Here is a 17191-nt window from a genome sequence, read left to right as displayed (position 1 = left end):
ATACAGGAAGATCTTCTATGAACAGTATGCATTCCTTCCTGAAATCCTTGACCACTTAAATATTTTATTTTTGTCATTTGTACTGTAGCATTCTATCAATTTTCATAAATGCATAATACCAGGTATTCACTACAACAGTAGTATACAGAATTGTTTCACTGCCCTGAAGAAATAGCCTATGCTTTATCTAATCAAATTTCCTTACCATGCTCCCCTGGTAACCACTGATCTTTCAGTTATCAATGTGCATTTATGGTTCAACCATGTCTTTTCATGTGGATTGATAGCTCTTCTTTCATTCTTAAATAGTATTTTATTTTATGACTATTCCACATTTTTTTGATCCTAGATCATAATTTTTTGGTAATCTGTTTAGTAAATACTGGTAGGTGCTAGGTACATTTTTTGAGTGTTTGCTCATCTGAACATATTTCTGATGCCTTTCAAAAAGATACAAATTTTAATGAGTACAGGATATTTATAAACAAACTTTTACTCCCAATGATCTGTAATAATACAAATTGATTGGAAATTGAGAATATTCCATCAGTTTTAAAATGTACATTTTTTTCATATTCTCTGAAATTGTGATGAAACTTGTAATTAATAGCTTCACACAATCAATTTGGGGTGGCACAGTTATGACAGCTTTGTTACACACATACAAATTTGGTCACAATTTTGTATCGTAATTAAATATATTCATTGATGTATTATATATATTGAATTTAAATGCCATATAAAATGCCTTCGAAATAATTACACAATAATTCAACAGTTAAATATATGGATATCGAAAATAAAATGCCATAGATAGAGAAAAGAAGCATAATTTGATGTGAATGCAGAAATATTCATTGTTGGAAGATTGATAATACTTCTGTTGTATTTTTGGAAAGACTAAACAACATGATTTATGTTATCAAATAAAGAACAAAACCCTAGAGGACTCAACTCTATTAATTATTTATTTTATAGATATATGTGAACAAATACTGCCTATAACATTCAAAGGAATGCAATCGAAAACATAAGAAACTGCCAAAACCTTAATGTAGGTGAAATTAATTTCAAAGCAAATGAGAAGCCCTTGTGCTGGATTGTCACTCAGGATTATCATTAAGGCAGTATGTCACAGCTTAATTGGCAGTCTTTTGCTGACTTACTAATAGTAGATAAAATAATGGTGTTCTTACCACCCTTGAAATCTTATGTTTAATAAAACATGGTATTTATGATGTATTGTGCTATGTGGTCTGTATATTCAGTATTATTTAAGCTACTCTTTCATCCAGTGAGGCAAATATTATTGTCCTAATTTAAAGGTGATGCCACGTAGAAATAATACATAGCTCATCTGAGATCATAAAGCTAATAACTGGTAGGATTTGGATTTGAGCCCATGTTCTTATACCCCACTGTAGGGCTGCTATAGAGATTCATTCCTTTCTGAAAATTACCATTACTGAGAAATTTGAAATTGACCTGTTTTTCCTTTGCTTTTGTAATTCAAATATTTTAATTGACTTTTGTATTACATCTCAATTCTGCCTGCCTCCTTACCTTTTTTCCCAAGCAGGTATCCATTAAAATAATGAATAATGTTACAAAATGGCGTAGGTAGGAAAGAATGCCTAATGTTACCCAGAAATTTAGGGCAATAAACTAGAATTTGATAGGCTTTTTAAAAAGTAGATATATAAGAGAGAAGATCAAACTAGATATACAACTTAGAGTCCACTCAAAATTCACTCTTGAGAAATAGACAATAGTCAGATGTTATACTCCATTATTATTAACAAGCAACAATATTTGAAAGTTCAGAAATTCTAGGTTTATGTGACAAGTTTCTTAAGCAGAGAAATTTAGAGTATCAGAAACGTTTGGCCCAGTGTGGTGGCTCACCAGCACGTTGGGAGGCTGAGGCAGGCACATCACCTGAGGTCAAGAGTTGAGACCATCCTGGCCAACATGGTTATAACCCATCTCTACTAAAAATACATATATTAGCCAGCTGTGGGGGTGGGCACCTGTAATCTCAGCTACTTGGGGGTCTGAGACAGGCGAATCACTTGAACCCAGGAGGCAGAGGTTGCAGTGAGCTGAGATAGCACCATTGCACTCCAGCCTGAGTGACAAGAGTGGAACTCCATCTAAAAAAATTAGAAAGAAAAAAGAAACATTACTCCTAGCATGGGATTGAACAATATAAAACTTTAGGATTTTGCTGAGAGCTGCATCAATAATGTGGGGAAATTTTTCAAACTCTAACAACATGAAAAGAAAAAGGATAACATAGAAACAATAAAAGGGACTAAGGAAGACTTGGAAAACAGAGAATACAATGTAGGCTTCACAAAAAGGAAACAATTAAAAAATTATACCAGGAAAAAAGGAGATATGGTTTGGTTCTGTATCTCCACCCAAAAATAATTTGAATTGTAATAATCCCCATATGTCAAAGACTAAGTGGAAGTAATTGAATCATGGGGTCAGTTCTCTCTGTGTTCTCATGATAGTGAGTGCTGCAGCTCCAGCATTGGCTAAAAGGGGCCAAGGTACAGATCAGACTCTTACTTCAGAGAGTATAAGCGCCAAGCCTTGGTGACTTTCACATGGTGTTAATCCTGTGGGTGCACATATGTCAAGAATTGAAGTGTGTGAACCTCCATCTAGGTTTCAGAGGATGTATGGAAACACCCAGATGTCCATGAAGAAGTTTGCTACAGGGGTGGAGCCCTCATGAAGAACCTCTACTAGGGCAGTGCAGAAGGGTAATGGACAGTTGAAACCCCTACATGGAGTTACCACTGTCATTGCCTAGTGGAGCTGTGAGAAGAAGGTCACCATCCTTCAGACCCCAGAATGGTAGATCCATTCACAGTTTGCACTGTGTGCTTGGAAAAGCTGCAGGCACTCAACACTAGCTTATGAAAGCAGCCAGCAGGGAGGTTGTACCCTGCCAAGCCACAAGACTGGACCTACTCAATGCCATGGGAGCTCACCTCTTGCATCAGCATGCCCTGGATGTGAGACATGGAATCAAATGAGATCATTTTAGAGCTTTAAGGTTTAATGACTGCCCTGTTGGATTTCAGACTTGTATTGGGCCTGTAGCCCCTTTGTTTTGGCCAATTTCTCCCATTTGGAATGGATGTGTTTAATCCAATGCCTGTAACCCCGCTGTATCAAAGAAATAACTAACTTGCTTTTGATTTTACAGGCTCATAGACAAGAGGGAGTTGCCTTGTCTAAGATGAGACTTTGGACTTGGACTTTTGGGTTAATGTTGGAATGAGTTAACACTTTGGGGGACTGTTGGAAGGGCATGATTGTGTTCTGAGATGTGAGAATATGAGATTTGAAAGGAGTCAGGGGTAGAATAATATGGTTTGGCTCTGTGTCATCACCTAAATCTCACCATGAATTGTAATAATACCATATATCAAGGGGGTGACCAGGTGGAGGTATTGAATCATGTAAGCAGTTTTCCTCATGCTATTCTTGTGATAGTGAGTGAGTTCTCATGAGGTCTGATGGTTTCATAAGCCTCTGGTGTTTTCATTGCTGGCACACATTCTGTCTCCTGCCTCCCTGTAAAGAGATCCTTCCATCATGATTATTAGCTTCCTGAGGCCTCCTAGTCAAGGGGAACTCTGAGCCAATTAAGCTTCTTTTCTTTATAAATTATCCAGTCTCAGATATTTCTTCATAGCAGCATGAGAATGGACTAACACAAAATGAGAAAATAATGATATTAATTATTTAATTCCAAGTATTTATAAATTTAGATAAAATTTATAATTTAGATATAATTAATTAAAAGTTACTAATACCTAGGTATAGGTTGGTGAAACATAGAATTCTTAAAATTAGCCCAAAAGCATCATAACAAAAATAATGTTATTTATAAAAGGAATAAAATGATGGCTTGTTTAGAACTTACACAAACATGTAGCACTGGATAATTTTCTTCACTGACTGCTTTTGTTGCAGTTTTTTCAAGGATGGTTGTACAGTGAACAGCTTTGAGAGATAGAAATATTGTCTCCCTTTGGAGCAAAAGACAGGTTTGCACATTTTCCACATTAAAATATTTTGGCTTCCTAAATTCATTGCTCTTCTCCTATAATACAATCTATTGCATATGCAAGAGTTACCTGGCCCTCTCTGCTTTAAGTTGTAAGAATTTGGCCTCTGGAACACACAAGAAAATCATGATACTCTAATTGCTGTGAGTAATACATTTTTTTTTTTGACCCAGGGATATTGTGTCTTTGGCCAGCATTTGAGAAACTTTACCAGTCTGACTAGCCTAACTTGTTAGCTTTCAAAAAGGATAAAATCTTAGATTCTTTATCATTCTTGACAAAACCAATTGAATTTTTTGATTTACAACACTCACAAAAGCCTTTTTAGATGTAACTCAGAAGACCTATCACCATTTTCCTCCCAGCGATGTTTCATGAAAAACACTAAAGCTTGTTCAAAGCTATAAAATAAATATTTTATGTATTGATAAGTCATAGCATAAAATAGTTAATGAGCTTGAGACCAATAAGTATAAAAGCAATTAGAAATAATACATGTATATATGCATAATAGAAAAATAAATTTTGGAAGAAAAACTACATAAAATAAAAAGTGATTACTTAATTATGATTCCTTAGATCAAAAATTCCAATAGGCTAGCAGAAATTTGGAGATGAATAGAGGAGAAAAAGTGCAGGTAATTTTGAAAATGTTCTTATTTTAATAAATGATAGTATTAACAAATTTGCATACATTCTTAACATCCAATTTGGTATTTTAAAACTTAAAAAATACAAACAAGAAATTTATAGAAAAAGAAAAAGAAATTTTAATGGCCAAAATCTATTAAGAAGGGTGCCAACTTAGTAATAACAAGAGAAAGACAAATACAAAATTTAAAATACAATAGTCAGATTGTAAAATAATTGTCAAAATATTGACAGCATCCAATGCTGATTAAGATGTAGGTTCTCCAGATAAACAGAAACAATGGTGTATATATAGATACAAAAGATGTGATTTATTATGAGAATTGGCTTATGCAAAATGGACTCTAAGAAGTCATGCAATATGCTATCTGCAAGCTGAATAACCAGATAACCTGGTACTATAAGTCAGTTTGAGTATTAAGGTCTAAGAACTAGAACTCACATGTCGAAGGATAGGTGAAGATGAATGTCCCAGCTCCAGGAGAGAAAGAGAATTCATCCTGCCTCCACATTTTTGTTCTATTTGGGCCCTCAATGAATTGGATGATGCCAGAATACATAGAAAGAGCGGATCTTCCTTACTCAGTCTACTGATTCAAAGTGTAAGTTCTTCCAGAAACACTCTCACAGACCCACCCAGAAATAATATTTTGGAAGGTATCTGGTATCCCTTAGCCTAGTCTAGTTAACATATAAAATTAACCATCACATGAGTTGAATGGGGAATCAGTCAACATTAATGTCATTGTAATTAGATAAAAAATAGTTTGAGACCAACTTAGCAGTGTCTGTGCCACTTCCAAATGCATATTTTGACTTATTAATTACATCTCTAAATTATGTCCCAAATATATATTCATATACATCCACATTTAAATACATAAACAAGTGTGAAGTTCCTCATGGCCTTTCACTTATAAGTGTTTTACTTTTCTTCTATAGTAATCAAACCGTAGACAGATACATGGCTTTCCAACTGTTTTCCCTTTCTCAACCTCCTTAATATGACGCTTTCTTACTAATCGAAAGTGAGTAGAAGTGATGCATGCTACTTCCAGAATAGAGGTTTTAAGATGGTCCTGCCATCTCCATGGTATCTCCACCACGTTCAGCCTATTGTTGGCAGGATCTGAGAATGGTAGTAACAGCAGCAACCATGCAGATATTGAGAGAAGATAAAGAATCAAAAAATAATGTGGGTTCTTGATTTACCATGTGGGTCAGAAAGATAAACATTGCATGTTACATTAAGAATAACACAGTTTGGGAGGCCGAGGTGGGTGGATCACGAGGTCAAGAGATCGAGACCATCCTGGTCAACATTGTGAAACCCCGTCTCTACTAATACAAAAAAATTAGCTGGGCATGGTGGCGCGTGCCTGTAATCCCAGCTACTCAGGAGGCTGAGGCAGGAGAATTGCCTGAACCCGGGAGGTGGAGGTTGCGGTGAGCCGAGATCGCGCCATTGCACTCCAGCCTGGGTAACGAGAGCGAAACTCCGTCTCAAAAAAAAAAGAATAACACAGTTGATTTTGTATCCTGAGACTTTGCTGAAGTTGCTTATGAGTTTCAGGAGACGTTGGGCTGAGATGATGGGGTCTTCTAGATATACAATTATGTCATCTGCAAATAGAGACAATTTAACTTCCTCCTTTCCTATTTGAATACCCTTTACTTCTTTTTCTTGCCTGATTGCTCTGGCTAGAACTTCTAGTACTATATTGAATAGGAGTGGTGAGAGAGGGCATCCTTGTCTAGTGCCAGATTTCAAAGGGAATGCTCAATGAAATAAGAGAGGAAACAAACAGATGGAGAAACATTCCACGTTCATGGTTAGGAAGAATCAATATCGTGAAAATGGCCATACTGCCCAAAGTAATTTACAGATACAATGCTATCCCCATCAAACTACCAATGACCTTCTTCACAGAACTGGAAAAAACCACCTTAAATTTCATATGGAACCAAAAGAGAGACTGGCATAGCCAAGTCAATTCTAAGCCAAAAGAACAAAGTGGGAGGAATCACACTACCAGACTTCAAACTATACTACAAGGCTACAGTAATCAAAATAGCGTGGTACTGGTACCAAAACAGATATCTAGACCAATGGAACAGAACAGAGGCCTTGGAGGCAACACAACATATCTACGACCATCTGATCTTTGACAAACCTGACAAAAACAAGCAATGGGGAAAGGATTCCCTGTTTAATAAATGGTGTTGGGAAAACTGGCTAGCCATGTGCAGAAAGCAGAAACTGGACCTCTTCCTGACACCTTACACTAAAATTAACTCCAGACAGATTAAAGACTTAAACATAAGACCTAACAGCATAAAAACCCTAGAAGAAAATCTAGGCAAAACCATTCAGGACATAGGCGTAGGCAAGGACTTCATGACCAAAACACCAAAGCATTGGAAACAAAAGCCAAAATAGACAAATGGGACCTAATCAAACTCCACAGCTTCTGCATGGCAAAAGAAACAGTCATTAGAATGAATTGGCAACCAACAGAATGGGAAAAAATTTTTGCAGTTTACCCATCTGACAAAGGGCTGATACCCAGAATTTACAAAGAACTAAAACAGATTTACAAGAACAAAACGAACAAGCCCATTCAAAAGTGGGTGAAGGATATGAACAGATGCTTTACAAAAGAAGACATACATGAGGCCAACAAATATATGAAAAAATGCTCACCATCACTGGTCATTAGAGAAATGCAAATCAAAACTACATTGAGATACCATCTCACGCCAGTTACAATGGCGATCATTAAAAAATCTGGAGATAACAGATGCTGGAGAGGATGTGGAGAAATAGGAACACTTTTACACTGTTGGAGGGAGTGTAAATTAGTTCAACCATTGTGGAAGACAATGTGGCGATTCCTCAAGGATCTAGAAATAGAAATTCCATTTGACCCAGCAATCCCATTACTGGGTATATATCCAAAGGATTATAAATTGTTCTACTATAAGTACACATGCACATGAATGTTCATTGCAGCACAGTTTACAAAGCAAAGACCTGGAACCAACCCAAATGCCCATTGTTGATATACTGGACAGGGAAAATGTGGCACATATACACCATGGAATATTATGCAGCCATCAAAATGATGAGTTCATGGCCTTTGTAGGGACATGGATGAACCTGGAAACCATCATTCTCAGCAAACTGACACAAGAACACAAAATCAAACACCGCATGTTCTCACTCATAGGCAGGTGTTGAACAATGAGAACACATGGACACAGGGAGGGGAGCATTACACACTGGGGTCTGTTGGGGGAAATAGGGGAGGGACAGCAGGGGGTGGGTAGTTGGGGAGAGATAGCATGGGGAGAAATGCCAGATATAGGTGAAGGGGAGGAAGGCAGCAAATCACACTGCCACGTGTGTACCTATGCAACAATCTTGCATGTTCTTCACATGTACCCCAAAACCTAAAATGCAAACAAACATACAAACAAAAAGAATAACACAGTTATCCCTCCCCTTACACCGACCCTCCGAGGCTGAATCCACTGCGTTCCTCTCCGAACGCACCGCAGAAGGGGTCCTGGTGATGAGCGCCACGTTTGCTCCCTGAGACCACTCGCCAGCCTGCCATCTTCTGCTGCCACATGCAGCATACCCTCCCCTCTCCTGTACCAGGAACTTGCTACCACCAGCACCATGCCCTACCAGTATCCAGAGCTGACCCCAGAGCAGAAGAAGGAGCTGTCTGACATCACTCACCTCATCACGGCCCTGGGCAAGGGCATCCTGGCTGCAGATGAGTCCACTGGGAGCATTGCCAAGCAGCTGCAGTCCATTGGCACCAAGAACACGGAGGAGAACCAGCGCTTCTACCACCAGCTGCTGCTGACAGTGGACGTGTGAACCCCCGCATGGGGGGCGTCATCCTCTTCCATGAGACACTCTACCAGAAGGCAGATGATGGGCATCCCTTCCCCAGGTTATCAAATCCAAGGGCGGTTTGTGGGCATCACGGTAGACAAGGAAGTGGTTCCCCCTGGCAGGGACAAATGGTGAGACCACCACCCAAGGGCTGCATGGGTTGTCTAAGCACTGTACCCAGTACAAGAAGGATGGTGCTGACTTCACCAAGTGGCGTGTGCTGAAGAGTGGGGAACACACCCCCAGCCCTCACCATCATGGAAAATGCCAATGCACTGTGCCCATCGTGGAGCCTGAGATCCTCCCTGATGGGGACCATGACTTGAAGCGCTGTCAGTATGTGACTGAAAAGGTGCTGGCTGTTGTCTACAAAGCTCTGAGCGACCACCACATCTACCTGGAAGGCACCCTGCTGAAGCCCAACATGGTTACCCCAGGTCAAGCCTGCACCCAGAATTTTCCTCACGAGGATACTGCCATGGCGACTGTCACAGTGCTGCGCCACACAGTTCCCCCGCTGTCCCTGGGATCACCTTCCTTTCTGGAGCCCTAAGTGAGGAGGAGGCATCTATCAGCCTCAACGCCATTAACAAGTGCCCCCTGCTGAAGCCCTGGGCCCTGACCTTCTCCTACGGCCGGCGGAACCCTGCAGGCCTCTGCCCTGAAGGCCTAGGGCGGGAAGAAGGAAAACAAGAAGGTGGCACAGGAAGTGTACATCAAGCGCGCCCTGGCCAACAGCCTCACCAGTCAAGGAAAGTATACCCCAAGCGGTCAGGCTGGGGCTGCTGCCAGGGAGTCCCTCTTCATCTCTAACCACACCTACTAAGTGGAGGTGTTCCCAGGCTGCTCCCAACACTCCAGGCCCCGCCCCCTCCCACAGTCTCTTGAAGAAGGGGCCTCCTACTCTGGGGCTCCAGGCTGGCTTGCCCACGCTCTTGCCTCCCTGGTGACAGTGGTGTGTGATGTTGTCTGTGAATACTAACTCCATCGCCCTTTCAAGCACACTGCCAATAAACACCTATTTAAGGGGAAAAAATAAAATAAAATAACACAGTTATACCTATATCTATGGATGTGTGTTGTCTGTATGTGTGTGTGTATGTATATATATATATATATGTGTATATATATATACGTGTGTGTATATATATATGTGTGTATACATACATATACATATATATGTGTGTATATATATACACACATATATATGTATACACACACACACACCCCTTATGAATGTGTATGTGCACAAAAGATACATTTAAAATTGTATGTGAAAGTTGGAAAGAGTAATATTTGTTTTATTTTATATATTTATGTATTAAGAATAGGATTATGTGTTTGTATTAAGCACCACATAAATGCTCTTAGTGTAGAGAAACAAAATAACAAACAAACACAAAATCACCTATTACAAGCCTGTATATCATAAAGTTATCCACTAGACTGGAATAATAGAACAAGAGAGATTATTAGCAAAACAAAAAATAATAGAGAATTTTACTTTATGGCAAAATAATACTTGACAATATAAATTTTCAGAATGTAATACAAATGAAACAGGGATAAGTTTTCTTCATGTATCATTCATATACTATTCATGTTTTAAGCAAAATTTGCATTATTACTATATAGCAATGTGCAATTCAAAGGAAAATCAATTAAATATGAAAATTTTATGTTAATGGAAATAGTTTATAAAAACAGAAATTATGAAGGTTTAAACATAAAATGAATACATCAAGATATATAATACTGTCAGAAGCAGAAAAAATACTTGTAAAATTGGTAATGCATTACATGTCAAGTAAAAAAGTAGTAACTTATGCTAACATTTTATACCAAGTATAAAAAAGATATAATAAATTAAATTATATATGTGTATAAATATGCATATAGAATTATCTACCATGTCAACACAGAATAACTCTTGATTTTAAACATCTATGGAACATTTTAAGAAGTAATATACCATTTAGTTGAGAAAGACATCCTCAACAAATAACTAGAAGTCAACGTTATTTACACTTCAGCCTTTTCCACAATGTAAAGAAGTTAGAATATAGGAATACATTTTATGTCAATTGTAATATTGGTAATGTGTATTTTTTAATTACCTGGACTAGAAGTTTACCAATATTATTAATTAATTTTATTTTATTGTTTATTTATTTTCTTCTACTTGATTTAGTCTTAAATTGTTCTTCTCTTTCTTAAATTGTGTACTTAAGGTAGAATATTAGGTTACTGATTTGAGATCTTTCTTCTTTTCTAATACATGCATTAATGCTGTAAATTCTCCCAAGTACAACATTCACTGCATGTCATAAATTTTTGATAAGTTGAATTTTCATTTCTTTTGAAGTCAAAATATTTTAAATTTCTCTTGCAACTCCTTCCTTGACCCATGTATTACTTTAGAAGGGCATTGTTTAATTTTCAAATATTAGAATTTTCAGTAACCTATTATTGATTTCTAGCTTCTATTATTTTCTGAAAACATACTATGTATGATTTTTGTTCCTTTAAATTTTTAAGGGTGTGTTTTAATGTTTCCAATGTAATCTATCTAGTTGATTACTCCATTTGTGCTTGGAAAAAATGAATATCCTGCTGTTGTTGTATGAAGCAGTCTATAAATGTCAATTGGATCAAGTTGTTAATTGTGTTATTCCCATCAACTATTTCCTTACTGTTTCTCTTTCTGTTTGGTCTGTCAATTACTGAAGAAGAAGTGTTGAAATCTTTTACCATAATAGTGGATTTGTTTATTTCTTTTTGAGTTGACTCAGTTTAGCCTTTGTTTTTAGGTGTCTTGATTCTCTGTTGACAAGTGTATACGTGTTTAGAATGACTATGTCTTTCTGGATAATTGGCCTCTTTATAACTATGTAATGCTTCTATGTATTCTTCATAATTTTCTTTGTTTTCACATCAGCTTTGTCCAAAATTAGTGAAGCTATTACTGCTTTCTTTTGGTTAGTATTACTTCTCTATGCTTTTACTTTAACTTATCTCAATCTCGATAAAGTATATTATGAGTTGCATTAATGATTTGGCTCTCTGCTTGTCTATTTTTGGTATATAGGAATGCTTGTGATTTTTGCACATTGATTTTGTCTCCTGAGACTTTGCTAAAGTTGCTTATCAGCTTAAGGAGTTTTGGGGCTGATATGATGGGGTTTTCTAAATATACAATCATGTTGTCTGCAAACAGAGACAACTTGGTTTCCTGTCTTTCTATTGGAATACCTTTATTCTTTCTCTTGCCTGATTGCACTGGCCAAAACTTCCAATACTATGTTCAATAGGAGTGGTGAGAGAGAAAATTCACATCTTATACGGGTTTTCAAAAACAATGCTTCCAACTTTTGCCCATTCAGTATGATATCGGGTGTGGGTTTGTCATAAATAGTTCTTATTTTGAGATATGTCCCATCATTATCTAGTTTATTAAGAGTTTTTGACATGAAGGGATGTTAAATTTTATCAAAGGCCTTTTCTGCATCTATTGAGATGATCATGTGGTTTTTATCATTGATTTGTTTACGTGATGGATTATGTTTATTGATTTGTGTATGTGGAACCAGCCTTGCATCCTAGGGATGAAGCTGACTTGATCATAGTGGCTGAAGTTTTTTATGTGCTGCTGAATTTGGTTTACCAGTATTTTATTGAGAATTTTTGAACCAAAATTCATCAGGGTTATTGGCCTAAAGTTTTCTTTTTTTGTTGTGTCTCAGTCAGGTTTTGGTTTCAGGATGATGCTGGCCTCACAAAATGAGCTGTGGAGGAGTCCTCCTATTCAATTGTTTGGAATAGTTTCAGAAGGAGTGGTACCAACTCCTCTTTGTATCTCTGACAGACTTTGGCTGTGAATCTGTCTGGTCCTGGGCTTTTATTTATTTATTTATTTATTTGGTAGACTGTTAATTATTGCCTCAATTTCAGAACTTGTTATTGGTCTACTTAGGGATTCTACTTCTTCCTGGTTTAGTCTGGGGAAGGTGTATATGTCCAGGAATGCATTTATTTCTTCTAGATGTTCTAGTTTATTTGTGTAGAGGTGTTTACAGTATTCTCTGATGGTAGTTTGTATTGCTGTGGGGTCAGTGGTGATATCCCCTTCATTATTTTTTGTTGTGTCTATATGATTCTTCTCTCTTTTCTTCTTAATTAGTCAGTTTTTTTTAAAAAAAAAAAAAAAACAGTTCCTGGATTCATTGATTTTTTGAAGGGCTTTTTGGTTTCTCTATCTCTTTTGGTTCAGCTCTGATCTTAGTTATTTCATGTCTTCTGCAACATTTTGAATTTGTTTCCTCTTGCTTCTCTAGCTCTTTTAATTGTGATGTTATAGTGTTGATATGAGGTCTTTTTAGCTTTTTGATGTGGGCATTTCCCTCTTAACACTGCTTTAGCTGTGTCCCAGAGATTCTGCTGCATTGTCTCTTTGTTGTCATTGGTTTCAAAGAACATCTTGATTTCTGCCTTAATTTTGTTATTTACCCAGGAATCATGCAGGTTGTTCAATTTCCATGTAATTATGTGGTTTTGAGTGAGTTTCTTAATCCTGAGTTCTAATTTGTTTGCACTGTGGTCTGAGAGACTGTTATTATTTCAAATCTTTTGCATTTGCTGAGGAGTGTTTTACTTCAAATTATGTGTTCAGTTTTAGAATAAGTGCCATGTGGCACTGAGAAGAATGTATATTCTGTTGATTTTGGGTTAACAGTACTATAGATGTCTATTACATCCACTTGATCCAGCACTGAGTTCAAGTCCTGAATATTTTTGCTAATTTTCTGTCACATTGATCTGTCTAATATTGATAATTTGGTGTTAAAATATCCAACTATTACTGTATTGGAGTTCAAGTCTCTTTGTAGGTCTCTAAGAACTTGTTTTCTAAACCTGGGTGCTCCTGCATTGGGTACATATATATTTAGGATACTTTGCTCTTGTTGAATTCCTTTTTTTTTGGCTTTCCATTTGCTTGGTAAATTTTGCTCTGTATCTTTATTTTAAGCCTATGAGTGTCTTTGCACATGAAATTGGTGTTCTGAATACAGCACATCAATGGGTCTTGACTCTTTATCCAGTTTGCCATCTGTGCCTTTTAATTGGAGCATTTAGCCCATTTATATTTAATGTTAATATTGTTGTGTGTGAATTTGATGCTGTCATCATGATGCTATCCAGTTATTTTGCACACTTGTTAATGCAGTTTCTTTATAGTGTTGTTGATGTTTATATTTTGGTTTGTTTTTGCCATGGCTGGTGCTGGTTTTTCCCTTTCCATATTTAGTTCTTCCTTCTGGAGCTCGTGCAAGGCAGCCTGGTGATGATGAATCCCTTAGCATTTGCTTGTCTAGAAAGGATTTTATTTTTCCTTTGCTTATGAATCTTAGTTTAGCTGGATATGAAATTCTGAATTAAAAATTGTTTTCTTTAAGAATGTTGAATATTGGCCTCCAATCTCTTCTGGCTTGTGTGGTTTCTGCTAAGAGGTCTCCTGTTAGTCTGATAGGCTTCCTTTTATAAGTGACTTGGGTTTTCTCTCTAGCTGCCCTTAACATTTTTTTTTTCATTTCACATTGGAGAATCTGATGATTATGTGTCTTGGGGTTGATCTTCTTATGGAATATCTTAGTGAATTTCTCTATATTCTCTGAATTTGCATGTTGGCCTGTCTTGCTAGGTTGGGAAAGTGCTCCTTGAATAAAATCCTGAACAGTGTTTTCCAGCTTGGTTCCATTCTCCCCATCTCTTCCTGGCACTACAATCAATCATATGGTTTGGTCTTTTTACATAGTCTCATATTTTTTGGAAGTTTTGTTCATTCCTTTTCATCCTTTTTTCTCTAATCTTGTCTGCATGCTTTAATTCAGCAAGATGGTCTTCAAATGCTGATATTTTTTCTTCTACTTGGTCAATTTGGCAACTGATGTTTTTGTATGCTTCATGAAGTTCTCATACTGTGTTTTTCAGCTCCATTTAGTCATTTATTTCTCTCTATATACAGGTTATTTTAGTTAGCAGCTTTTGGAACCTTTTATCAAGGTTCTTAGCTTCTTTGCATTTTGTTAGAACATACTCTCTTAGCTCAGTGTAGTTTGTTATTACCCACCTTCTGAAACCTACTTCTGTCAATTCATCCATGTCATCCTCCATCCCATTCTGTGCCCTTGCTGGAGAGGTGCTGTGATCATTTGGAGGAGAAGAGCCTCTCTGGCCTTTTGGGTTTTCAGCATTTTTTTGTTATTGTTATTGATTCTTTCTCATCTTCTTGAGTTCGTCTAGTATCAATCTTTGAGGCTGCTGACCCTTGGATGGGGGTTTTTGTGGGAACTTTTGTGGTTGATGCTGTTTTTCTTGCTTTTTGTTTGTTTTCTTGCAATGGTCAGGTCCCTCTGCTGCAGGTCTCCTGCAGTTTGCTGGGGGTTCACTTCAGGCCCTATTTATCTGGTTCACTCTTGTACCTGGAGTGGTCTCTCGAGGAAGCTGGAGAATAGTACCTGATTCTTCCTCTGGGATCTCTGACCTTTAGGAGCACTGACTTGATGCCAGTAGGAGTGCTCCTGTATAGACAACTGTTAGAAGGTCCCACCTTGTTGGGTGACACTGGGAGCAGGACCCATTTAATGAAACACTTTGACTGTCCCTTGGTGGAGGGGTTGTGTTTTGCTGGGGGAAACCCCTTGTCTGGGCTGCAAGATTCCTCAGAACTAGCAGGAGGAAAGACTAAGTCTGCTGGTCTGTGGAGACAACAGCCACCCCTTCCCCTAGGGGCTCAGGACTAGGGAGATCAGAGCTATGTCCCTGAACCCCTAGCTGGAGTTGGAGTTCCTACAGAGAAGCCCCATCCAGTGAGGAGAGATGGGTCAGTGTTAGGACTAAAGAGGCACTCTGTCAGCCAGAGTATTAGGCTGTGCTGGACCCTCTCGGCACCAAACTGTCCAGCCTCCCTGGCTCCAGCAGGGGAAAAGCAAGGCCCTTAGCTATAGAGATGGCTGCTGCCTTTCCCCCACCCTGGGAGCTTAATGTGTTAGGCAGCTATCAATCCCAGTGTTGCCTGTCACCCCTCCCCCAAGGAGCCCAAATGGCTTAGCCAGCAGGTGTGGTGCTGGTCCCCCTCTTTCTGGGAGCTCTGCAGGCTTTAGCAGATTCTAGCTTAGTAGCTGTTGAGAATCTGTGCAGCTCCGTGGTTGTGACCCTAGGCACTGGCGGTGTGGGCTCACAAGTGGGGTCTTACAATCCATGGGTTACACAGTTAGGTGGAAAAAGCACGTTTTTCCAGGCTGAGCAGCATGCTCACTCACTGCCTTCCTTGACTGGAGGTTGGCGGGGCCCCCTTGCCCTGTGTGTCTCTCAGGTAGTCTGCAGCACCACACTGTTCTTCCTTCCTCTCCATGGGTCATGCCAGCTGCCTAGTCAGTTCTAGTGGCAGAACATGGATACCTGGGTTGCAGGTGCAGGATTCACAAGTTGTAATGGCTCTTTTCGATGGGAGCCTCTGATCATCATTGCTTCTAGTCAGCCATATTGGCCCCACTCCCAAAATATTTTATTTAGCTATATTTATTCTTTCTTTAACACTCTTCCATTCCTTATGTAGATCCAAATTTCTGACTTATATCTTTTTTTTTCTTCTTTTAACAATTCTTACAGGGAAGATCTGCTTGAGATTAATCCTTCCAGTTTTTATTTTTCTGCAAAGACTTTATTTTTCACTTTTGAAGAATTATTTTGCTGGATTTAGAATTCTAGGTTGGTATGTTTTATCTTTCAATATTTTAAATATTTCACTACACTCTTACTGCTTACATGGCTCTGACAAGAAATCTATAATTCTTATACTTGCTTCCCTATAACTGAGTGCCCCTACCATTACCACTAATGTTTTTTTTAAGATGGTCTCTTCTCTTTGGTTTTCTGCAATTTGAATGTATTGATTTTGCTTGTTTTGATATTTATCTTTCTTGGTGATCTCTGAGATTCTTGGATCTGTGGCTCGGTGTTTATCAATTGTTTTGGAAAATTCTCAACCATTATTTAAATATACATATATATGTAAATATATATATTAAATATACATATATATGTAAACATATGTATTAAATATACATATACATGAAGCAAAAAACAATTTAAATATATATATACACTATATATACAGATATATATGTGCATATGTATATTTAAATTGTTTTTTGCTTCAATGCCTCTCTTTTATCCTTCTGGTATTCTAATTACACATATGTTATACTTTTTGAAATGTTCCCACAGTTCTTGGACATTCTGTTCTATTTTTTCAATCCTTTTTTTCTTCTTTGCCTTTCACTTTGACCTGTCTTCAAGCTCATTTATTCTTTCATTAGTCATGCTTAGTCTACCAATGAGTTCATCAAAGGCATTTTTCAGTTTTATTATAGGTTTTCTTTTTCCAGCTAATTCTTTTGATTGTTTCTTAAAATTTTCTCTCTACATTTATTATTCATCTGTTCTTGAATTATGTCTACTTTTTTATGGCATCCCTTAA

At 37.7% G+C, this 17191-nt stretch overlaps 1 pseudogene; it reads left to right on the top strand.

Moving 5' to 3' along the window:
• Positions 1-8427: 8427 nt before the first annotated feature.
• On the top strand, positions 8428-9478 carry LOC105734623 (fructose-bisphosphate aldolase A-like; annotated as a pseudogene).
• Positions 9479-17191: the final 7713 nt, after the last annotated feature.

Source organism: Aotus nancymaae, unplaced genomic scaffold, assembly GCF_030222135.1.
Source record: "Aotus nancymaae isolate 86718 unplaced genomic scaffold, 86718_ANA_hifiasm-v0.15.2.pri h1tg000014l, whole genome shotgun sequence".
Taxonomy (NCBI): domain Eukaryota; kingdom Metazoa; phylum Chordata; class Mammalia; order Primates; family Aotidae; genus Aotus; species Aotus nancymaae.
This window is presented reverse-complemented; position numbering and strand designations above follow the sequence as displayed.